We start from the raw sequence: 11,033 nt of genomic DNA on the forward strand, positions 1-11,033 counted from the left end.
AGAGAGAGACAGCATGAGCAGGGGAGGGTCAGAGAGAGAGGGAGATACAGAATCTGAAACAGGCTCCAGGCTCTGAGCTAGCTGTCAGCACAGAGCCAACATGGGGCTTGAACCCACGAACCGTGAGATCATGACCTGAGCCGAAGTCGGACGCTTAACCAACTGAGCCACCCAGAGTTGTATACAACACCCTGTGTTGTATTTTAAACCATGCTTGGGGCACCTGAGTGGCTCAGTTGGTTAAGCATCCAACTTTGGCTCAGGTCACAATTTCATGGTTCTTGGGTTCGAGCCCCATGTCAGGCTCTGTGCTCCCATCTCAGAGCCTGGAGCCTGCTTCAGATTCTGTGTCTCCCCCTCTCTCTGCCCCTCCCCCACTTGTACCCTGTCTCTCTCTCAAAAATAAATAAACTTAAAAAATAAAAAATAGGGGCGCATGGGTGGCTCAGTTGGTTGGGCGTCCGACTTTGGCTCAGGTCATGATCTCACAGCTTGTGGGTTTGAGCCCCGCGTTGGGATCTGTGCTGACAGCTCAGAGCCTGGAGCCTGCTTCAGATTCTGTGTCTCCCTCTCCCTCTGACCCTCCTCTGCTCAGGCTATCTTTCTCTGTCTCTCAGAGATAAAAAACATTAAAAAAATTAAAAATAAATAAAAATAAAAATAAACAAGCTATGCTTATTCTTGTCTGTATTTTTTACTCAAACTGAGCTGCTCTGCAATGGTAGATTCTTATGATAGTGATTACTAATGTTCACCCAAAACTTATTCTTCTCTTCTTGATGGACCCATGGAAAACTTGCATTTAGGCAAAGCCATATGGACTAGTCCTAGCCAATGAAATTTGAGTGGTGTGATTTGTGTCACTCTAGGCTATGGCATTTAATAACTAGTTTGCTTTTCTCTCTTGCTCTGTGGGGTGTGTGTGGATGTAGGAGGGATCATATGTTCCAAATGGCATTGTTACAATAGGGCAGAGCCACCAGCAGCAGTAAGGGTTGCTAAGTGACTATATGGAGCAGGTCTTCCAGTTCCTTAAGTTAGATATGTAACATGAGGGAGAAATGGACTTTTGAGTTAAGTTGCTGAAATTTCTGGCTTCATTTATTACATAGCATAGACTAGCCTGTCCTAATTAACATGTTTCCCAGATATACATATTAGGGTAACCAAGTGTCCAGTTTGCCCGGGAAAACCGGGCAGGTCCTGGACTAACTGGGACCCTAATACATAAACACTTCCCCATCTATTCAAATTCCGCTTGTTTATGTTATTTCTCATTTTTTAAAAATTTATTTTTATTAAATGTTTTTTTTTTTTTAATTTGAGAGAGAGAGAGAGTGTGCAAGTGAGGGAAAGGGTCAGTGAGAAAGAGAGAAGAGATTCTTTTAAAGTTTTTTTTTAAATGTTTTATTTATTTCTGAGAGAGACACACACATGGCATGAGCAGGGGAGGGTCAGAGAGAGAGGGAGATACAGAATCTGAAATAGGCTCCAGGCTCTGAGCTGGCTGTCAGAGCTTGACGTGGGGCTCGAACCCACGAACCTCGAGATAATGACCTGAGCCAAAGTCAGACGCTTAACCAACTGAGCCACCCAGGAGCCCCAAGAGAGAAGAGATTCTTAAGCAGGCTCCATGCTGAGTGTTGGATTAACACAGGGCTGTATCTTGGGATCATGATCTGAACTGAAATCAAGAGTCGGATGCTCAACTGATTGAGCCACACAAGTGCCCCTGTTTCTCAATTGTAACAGATTCCATACTCAACAAAACCAGGATTTTTCACCTCCTGTGGTTTATCAAATTTGTAAGGACCCTATGCCTGTATTGGTCAGTTTCTTTCATGCATGAGTATAGAAGTTTTTTCCACCTGAGCACTGTAGGATTTGAGTTTACCTGCTTTACTGATTTTGTTTCGTGTTGTTTTTGAAACTTAGTTGTTATCATTGTACTGTTTTCTTGTAAGCTTGAGTACAGAGTATTTATACTTAAATACAAAAGTGTTCAGGCTAACTTCTTAGAGGGAAAAGTTAGGTTCTTATTGCTGCTTTGCTATCCTGTTATCTAAAATGTGATGTAGAGTGTATTCGCATGCTATTATACGTAGGGTCTGCTGTAGCATTCATTGATGTAATGTGGGTAGGGTAGGGTTTGGTTTCAAGTTCATAAAGCAGTAAGGGTGAGAAGAAGCTAAGTGAAGTGACCCAATTCATGACCCAAGATTTCTGTTACATTGAACATTTTTCATTTTTTCCCCCGAGTATTGTGCTGGTTATAGACTTTTCCATAAATAGTTAACTCTACACTTTTCCAGAACTAGCTAACTCTTCCAGTGTTAATTTATGCTGAATATAATCAACCCTGTTCTGGATTATGTATTCTGACTAGTAGAAGTCCTTTTGACTTGCGTATTTGATATCAAATAATAGCTTCTGTTATGGACAATTTTGTGTTTATTCTTATAGAGCACTTTGATGCTGACGTAATTAATATGGATTTACTAATAAGACATTTTTTTCTTAGGTTAGAAAGGAGAGAGTAAGTTCCTGTCTGTTAATTAGTAATGTGACTATCAAATACATGTAGTTGCGATACTGGTTTGGTATTCACTCAACCATTAAACAGTAACTTCCCATTTTCACCCTCTTCCCTTCAGCCCCAGGCAACCACTATTCTACTTTATGTCTCTATGAATTTAACTATTCTAGACACCTCATTTGAGTGCAATCAAACAACATTTGTCTTTTTGGTCTGACTTATTTCACTTAGCATAATGTCTTCAGGGTTCATCCATGATGTCGCATGTGTCAGAATTTCCTTCCTTTTATTTTTAAGTAATCTGTACGCTCCACCTGGGGCTTGAACTCATGACCCTGAGATCAAGAGTCGTATGTTCTACTGACTGAGCCAGCTGGCACCCCTCATTCCTTCTTTTTTTTTTTTTTTTTTTGAAAAATGCTTTATTTTTTTACTTTTTATTTTTTTTAATTTTCTTAATGTTTTATTTATTTCTAGGAGAGAGAGAGAGACAGCGTGAGCAGGGGAGGGTCAGAGAGAGAGGGAGTCACAGACTGAAACAGGCTCCAGGCTTGAGCTGGCAGTCAGCACAGAGGCCGACGCGGGGCTCGAACGCATGAACCGCGAGATCATGACATAAGCGAAAGTTGGACGCTTAACCGACTAAGCCACCCAGGCGCCCCGAGAGCTTTAATAATTTTTATTTGACTTCTTAATTTTCATTCCAGAATAGTAAAAATACAGTGTCACATTAGTTTCAAGTGTACAATATAGTGATCTATTCAACAATTCTATATATGACCTGGTGCTCATCATAAGTGTACTCTTAATCTTCTTCATTTATTTCACCCATTCTCCCACTGACCTCCCCTCTGGTAACCATCTGCTTGTTCTTTATAGTGAAGAGTATGCTTCTTGATTTGTTTCTCTTATTTTCCCTTTGTTAATGTGTTTTGCTTTTTAATTTCATGTATCAGTGAAATCATGTGGTATCTGTCTTTCTCTGACTGACTTATTTCACTTAGCATTATACACATTAGCTCTACCCAAGTTATTGCAAATGGCAANACCCTGGGATGATAACATGAGCTGAAATCAGGAGTCAGACACTCTACCACCCAGACGCCCTCTGTTCCTTTTTTTAAAAAGTGGAATAATATTCTAATGTATGCATATAGCATATTTTGCTTTTGCATTCATCTGTTGATGGACATTTGGGTTATTTCTCCCATTTGGCTCTTGTGAATAATGCTGCTATCAACATTGGTGTTATGAATATCTGTTTGAGTCTCTGCTTTCAGGTTTGTTTGGATTTTTTTTGGTATATGCTCAGGTATAGATCTGCTGGATCACATGTTTAATTTTTTGAGGAACTGCTTTACTTTTTTCCTGCTTACAGTAGCTGCATCATTTTATATTCCCATCAGTAATACACAGGGGTTCCAATTTCTCTATTATATCCTCACCAATACTGTTGTTTTCTGGGGTTTTCTTGTTTTTGTTTTTGTTTTGTATTATAAAAATAGCCATCCTAATGCATGTAAAGTGTGGCATCTCATTGTGGTAGCTTATTTCTTTTATAGTTGAATAATATTCTATTGTATGGATGTACTATAGCTTATTTCTCCATTCACCTATTGAAGAACATCTTGATTGCTTCCAAAATTTGACAATTATAAATCTGTTTTAAACATTCATGTGCAAGTTAGTGTAGATGTAAGTTTTCATCTCATTTGGGTAAATACCAAGGAGCATGATTGCTGGATCATATGATAAGAGTATGCTTAGTTTTGTAACAGACTACTAAGGTGTCTTCCACAGTGGTTGAATCATTTTACATTTATACCAGCAATGTATGGAGGTTCCACTTTCAAAATTCTACATCTTTGCCAAACTTGCTATTATTGCTGTTTTTTAAAATGTTATTTTTTAATTTATTTGAGAGACACAGAATATGTGGGGGAAAGGGAGAGAGGGAGGGAGGGAGGGAGAGAGAGAGAGAGAGAGAGGAGAGAGAAGAGAGAATCTAAGCAGGCTCCATGCTCAGCACAGATTCTGATGCAGGGTTCGATCCCATAATCCTGGATCATGACCTAAACAAAATCAAGAGTCGGATGCTTAACAGACTAATCCACTCAGGTGCCCCTTTCATTGCTATTTTTGATTCTAGCTACCCTAGTGGATATGCAGTGATATCTCACTATGGTTTTATTTTACTTTTTTTTTTAAGTTTATTTATTTATTTTGAGAGAGAAAGACAGAAACAGAGGGGGAGAGAGAGAATCCCAAACAGAGTCTGCACTGTCAGTACAGAGCCCAATGTGGGATTCAAACTCATGAACTATTGACATCATGACAAGAGCTAAAATCAAGAGTCAGATGCTTAACTGACTGAGCCACCCAGGTGTCCCTCACTATGGTTTTAATTTGCATTTCCCTAATTGTTAATGAAGTTGAACGTCTTTTCATGTGTTTATTGGTCATTTGTATATCTTTAGAGAAAAGTCTATTAATTAATCCTTTTACCATTTTTTGATGGGTTATTTATCTCTCTGTTGTTGAGTTGTAAGAATTCTATATATATTTTAGATACCAGACCTTTATCAGATACATGATTTCCAGATATTTTCTTCCATTCTGTAGTTTGTATTGATAGTGTACTTTTTTGTAATATTTATTTTTAAAAAGACCATGCATGTGCATGAATGGGGGATGGGCAGGGAGAGAGAGAATCCCAAGCAGGCTTCACACTCAGCATGGATCCCCCCATGAGGTCGACCCCATGACTCTGAGATCATGACCTGAGCTGAAATCAAGAGTTGGACACTTAACCAACGGGCCTACCTAGGCACTGTGGAGTGTACTTTGATATACAAAAGTATATAATTTTATGAAGTCCAGTTTATCCGTGTTTTCTTTGATATGTTTTTGGTGTCATATCTAAGAAATCATTACTTAATCCAGGGTCATGCACATTTTCACCTATGTTTCCTTTCAAGAGTTTTATAGTTTGGGGCACCTGGGTGGCTCAGTTGATTAAGCGTCGTTTACCTCACGACCATGGGGTCAAGACCATGACCTGTGGTGAAGTCTGACATTTAATCGACTGAGCCACCCAGGTGCCCCTGAAGTTTTTTTTTTTTTTTTTAATGTTTATTTATATTTGAGAGAGAGAGATTTCCGGGGAAGGGCAGAGAGAGAGGGAGATAGACAGACTCTACCGTCAGTGAAGAGCCCAGTGCAGGGCTCAAACCCAGAAACTGTGAGATCATGACCAAAGTCAGATGCTCAAATGTCGACTGACCCACCCAGGCACCCGATAGTTTTATCTTTTAAATTTAGATCTTTGATGAGTGCCTAGCTGGCTCGGTTGGTGGAGGGTGTGACTCTTGGTCTTCCGGTTATGGGTTTGAGTCCTATGTGGGGTTTAGAGACTACTTTAAAAAAAATTTTTTTAATTTAAAAAATTTAAATTTTTGATCCATTTTGAATTAATTTTTGTATTTGCTAAGTAGGGGTAGAGATTCATTATTTTGCATGGGAATATCAGTTTTTCCAGCACTATTTGTTGAAAAGGTTCTTCTTTCTCCCGTTGAATGCTCTTTGTACCCTTTTCAAAAATCGGTTGACCTTAAATATATGTATTTATTTCTGGCCCCTTAATTAGGTTCCATTGCTCTATTTGTCTGTCTTTATTCCATAACCACACTATCTTGATTATTGTAGCTTTATAGTAAGTTTTGAAATTGTGAAGTTTGAGTCCTCCAACTTCATTCTTCTTTTTCAAAATTGCTTGGACTATTTTGTGTCTCTTGTAATTCTCTGAATTTTAGGATTGTCTTGTCCATTTCTGGAAAAAGGGTAGTTGGGAATTTGTTTTTTTTAAGATTTTATTTTTAAATTATCTCTATACCCCAAGTGGGGCTCAGACTTAACAACCTCCACGTCGAGTCACATGCTGTACTGACTGAGCCTCCCAGGCACCCCACTGTTGGAATTTTGATAGGGACTGCATTGAATCTGTAGATCAATTTGGAGACTCTTGCCATCTCAAATCAACCCTTAAGACAGATTCGTATAACCCCATCCCAAATTTTGACTCACAGTTCATTATTTCTGGAGATTGTGTACTCTTTCATTCTTTTCTCAGCTTTTCTATCACGAACAGATATTTGATCCTGAAACCAGACTTTGAGTGGGTGCATGGTGAATTTCCCCTGCATTCTTCTTCAAATCTGTCCTCTCTCAAATCTGTCTCCCAGTGTGCAGGATACCTGGGGGTGTGGGAACACTAGAGCTGAAAACTACCATTGTGACTGACTATTTTGTACTTTTATTTTCTTTAAATATTCGTAATTGAAGTATTTTTATTTTGTGTGGAATGAGTCAGCATGAAAGTAGGTACCTTGGATATCTGCAGTTAAGATAGGTCTCTTGGATGACCCAGTTGAGGAAGTTCACTTAATCCAACTTAAGGAAGCCTACGTCGTTTGCATACTGATGTAAACGCTGGGGCACATATTGAGGCCGTATTTCTGGATCAGACCATGTGGGTTGAGCAGATGCGGCAGAAATAAGAACCTGACCAGATTTCCTTGATGGCTCCAGTAGAGCTGCTGGTGACCCATCTTACTCTCTCAGATGTAGTGAGACAAAAGTTTGTTTTGTGCTTTTAAAAATCTGTCTAGTATGGTATCATTTGGGGTAGATGAATAAATAATTGAATCATTATGATTATACGGGGTTTTTTAGAGCAGTATTTGTTAAGACTAATTGCCTGAATGCTTATGAGAAAAAAGATCATGGGTATGCCTGGCTGGCTCAGTCGGTAGAGCATGCGAGTCTTGATCTTGGGGTTTTAAGTTCTGGCCCCACATTAGATGTGGTGATTACTTTAAAAAATAATAATAATAAAATAAAAGGTCTTGAGTGCCTGGGTGGCTCAGTCAGTTAAGCATCCAGCTCTTGATTTCGGCTCAGGTTGTGATCTCACATTTTGTGGGTTCGAGCCCTGCATTGGGCTCTGCCTTGACAGCACGGAGCCTGCTTGGAGTTCTCTCTTTCTGCCTTGTTCCCGGCACGGAAGCACTCTCTATCTTAAATAAACTAAAAAAAAAAAAAAAGAAATTTAAATTTAATTTTTAAAGTTTTTTTTTTTTTTTTAACTTATTTTGAGATACAGTGTGTGAGTAGGAGGGGAAAGAGAAAGAGAGAATGAGAGCCCCAAGCGGGTTCTGCACTGTCAACACAGAGCCCAATGTGGGGCTCAAACTCAAAAACCTTGAAATCATGACCTGAGCTTAAGTTGGACACTTAACTGACTGAGCCACCCAGGTGCCACTCCGCATCCCCCAAAAATCTTTATTTTTAAATTTTTATTTATTAAAAAAAATTTAATGTTTATTTTAAGAGAGTGAGAGCACGATTGAGGTGGGAGTGCAGAGAGAGAGGTAGACACAGAATCTGAAGCAGGCTCCAGGCTCTGAGGTATCAGCACAGAGCCTGATGTGGGGGCTGAATTCACACACTGTGAGATCATGACCTGAGCCGAAGTGAGACACTTAACAGACTGAGCCACCTGGGTGCTCCCTACAAAAAGTCTTTAAAAAGAAAATCATGGGCCCTAACCCCAGACCTACCAGATGCTCCCACGATGGGGCTTGGGAATCTGTATTTTTAATTCACTCAGTAATTCACTCAGTAATTTTAATGTGTGTCCAGTTTGGGGACCCATAGATTTAGAAAATATTTTGCTCTACTCAAATAACTCTTCTAAACTTGTTGATCTGATACTTTAAAAGCCCTGAGTGTATTGCAGTGCTGGAATATGATGATTGCTGACTCACTTGACTCTTCTTTTGACACTGAGGTGGGTGGGATTTGGTGGGCTAAAGTCTGTTTATCTTTGAAATATTTTTCTCTGGGTTTGTAGTGGAGGATTTATACTGCATTGGTGCTACTGCATAGCTCTCTGCTTTTGAAAGTCTGGGTTGGGGGGGTTGATTAAATGAAAATCACTGAATCTGTCTGTGTCATTGGTTAGCTAAATAAATAGCCCTTTGTATCCTGACAGCAGTAGACTTTTTCTGGTTTAGGTTTTCCACATGGCTTATTATCAAGTATGACAACTTGTCGTGTGTAATCAGCATCACATTAGTCTCATGAGAATAGACACTCTTTTAATCAGCTGCTTTTCTTTAATCTGGCAGGTGAGGCATGTGGTAACTAAGACATTACTGTCATTTACTTTGTGGCATGGTAGTAGTTTTAGGTGGTGGTGTGATTGGGTATGTGGGTGTGTATATGTTTTAGGTATGTAGATTTTCCAAAAGGAGGCAAATGGAAGATAAAACATTCATGTATTCTTTATTTTTCATTGTACATAAAAATTTATCATGTTTTAGAATTCAGTAATAATTTTACTTGTCAGAAGATCTACTTTCTTAAAGATTTTTGTTTTTAAGTAATCTCTGCCCTCAACATGGGGCCTGAACTCACAACCCTGAGATCAGAAGTCGTGCTCTATGGACTGAGCTAGCCAGGCATCCCCAAACTTGCTAATGTTGTTTTTATATGGTTTATTTTATGGCAAATCTTTTCAATTTATCTAAGTCTCATATTCATATAATGAGGGGGATAGATTAGATGGTCTTTATTTTACAGAGCCTTTCAAATATAAAATAATTCAGGCATTGACTATAACTCTTCATAAACATGGAGATAATAGTTGTCGTCTTATTATTTTTTTAAGTTTATTTACTTATTTTGAGAGAGAGAGAAGAAAGCATGAGAACACACAAGTTGGGGAGGGCAGAGAAAGGGAGAGAGAGCATCCCAAGCTGGCTCCATACTATCAGTGCAGAGCCCATTGTAGGACTTGAGCCCAAGAACTGTGAGATCACAACTTGAGCTGAAATCAACAGTTAGATGCTTAACTGACAGCCACCCCAGGCACCCTGAGGTCTTATTCTTCCCATTCCTCTTTCATAATATTGTCGGTCATAATTCCATCACCATAAATAAATGGGTCTGTACTCTTATTGACTTACATAAAATGACTTTCAAAAAATATTTTTAATGTTTATTTACTTTTTTTGTTTAAATATATTTTTATTTATTTCTAGGAGAGAGAGAGAGACAGCGTGAGCAGGGGAGGGTCAGAGAGTGAGGGAGTCACAGACTGAAACAGGCTCCAGGCTCTGAGCTGGCAGTCAGCACAGAGCCCGACGCGGGGCTCGAACCCACGAACCGCGAGATCATGACCTAAGCGAAAGTCGGACGCTTAACCGACTAAGCCACCCAGGGGCCCCAATGTTTATTTACTTTTGAGAGAGTTAGAGTGCAAGTCGGAGAGGGGTGGGCGGGGGGGGAGATAGAGAATCCAAAGCAGGTTCTAGGCTCTGAGCTGTCAGTACAGAGCCCAGTGAGGGGGGAGGGAGAGCTTTGAACCCATAAACTGTGAGATGACTTGAGCTGAAGTTGGATGCTTAACTGACTGAGCAACCCAGGCAACCCAAAACAACTTGTCATTTTATTTCTCTTTTGTCATTTGAGCTAGGCTTAAAATATACTGATAACTTTTTAAATTCCTGTGATTTATTTATTTATTTATTTTTAAGTTTTTATTTATTTATTTTGAAGACAGAGCAGGGGATGGGCAGAGACAGGGAGAAGGAGAGAATCCCCATGAAGGGCTTGATCCCACAACTGTTAGATCATGACCTGAGCTGAAAGCAAGAGTTGGACACTTAACCAACTGAGCCACCCAGGTGCCCTAAATTTCTATAATTTATAAATAACTTTAATTTTGTTTTTTTCTCTTTCTTTGAATAAAGATAATTTATTTTGAGACAGAGAACATGAGCAGGGGAGGGGCGGAGAGAGAGGGAGAGAGAATCCCAAGCAGGCTCCACATTGTCAGCACAGAGCCTGACGCGAGGCTTGATTTCATCAACTGTGAGACCATGACCTGAGCCGAAATCAGGAGTCGGATGCTTAATCAACTGAACTACCTATGCGCCACTTGTTTTGTTTTTTCTTAAGTATCCTCTCTCCCCAACAATGTTATCATTTATACATATACATCATAATCATTTGTGTCTTTATTATAGTAATAGTGGTAGCTATCACTCTCAACTATTTGAGCACTTTTTAACTTTTAGTTATATATTTATTTAAAGAACTATTGTAACTTTAAAAATTTTTTTTGTTAATATTTATTTATTTTTCAGTGAGAGAAGCAGGCAGAGTCTGAGCAGGGCAGGGGCAGAGAGAGAGAGAGAGAGAGAGACACAGAAACCAAAGTAGGCTTCAGGCTCCGAGCTGTCAGGCAATGAACCCACAAACTGTGAGATCATGACCTGAACCAAAGTCAGATGCTTAACCAACTGACTCACCCAGGTGCCCCTATTATAACTTTTTATTAAATGTTGAGAGCTTGCTGAGCACTAGACATTTTGCACACAGCATTTTTATTTTTTTTAATGTTTTATTTATTTCTAGGAGAGAGAGAGAGAGA

The 11,033-nt window shown here is 39.3% G+C and overlaps 1 protein-coding gene and 1 pseudogene across 8 annotated transcripts in view; one reads left to right on the forward strand and one right to left on the reverse strand.

Moving 5' to 3' along the window:
* BCL2L13 (BCL2 like 13) overlaps positions 1-11,033 on the forward strand; it is a 96,316-nt gene that overhangs the window by 20,608 nt on the left and 64,675 nt on the right. The window lies entirely within an intron of this gene.
* LOC120243768 lies at positions 6,977-7,143 on the reverse strand (annotated as a pseudogene).

Source organism: Hyaena hyaena, unplaced genomic scaffold (genome assembly GCF_003009895.1).
Source record: "Hyaena hyaena isolate Hyena2069 unplaced genomic scaffold, ASM300989v1 scaffold_368, whole genome shotgun sequence".
NCBI classification, from domain to species: domain Eukaryota; kingdom Metazoa; phylum Chordata; class Mammalia; order Carnivora; family Hyaenidae; genus Hyaena; species Hyaena hyaena.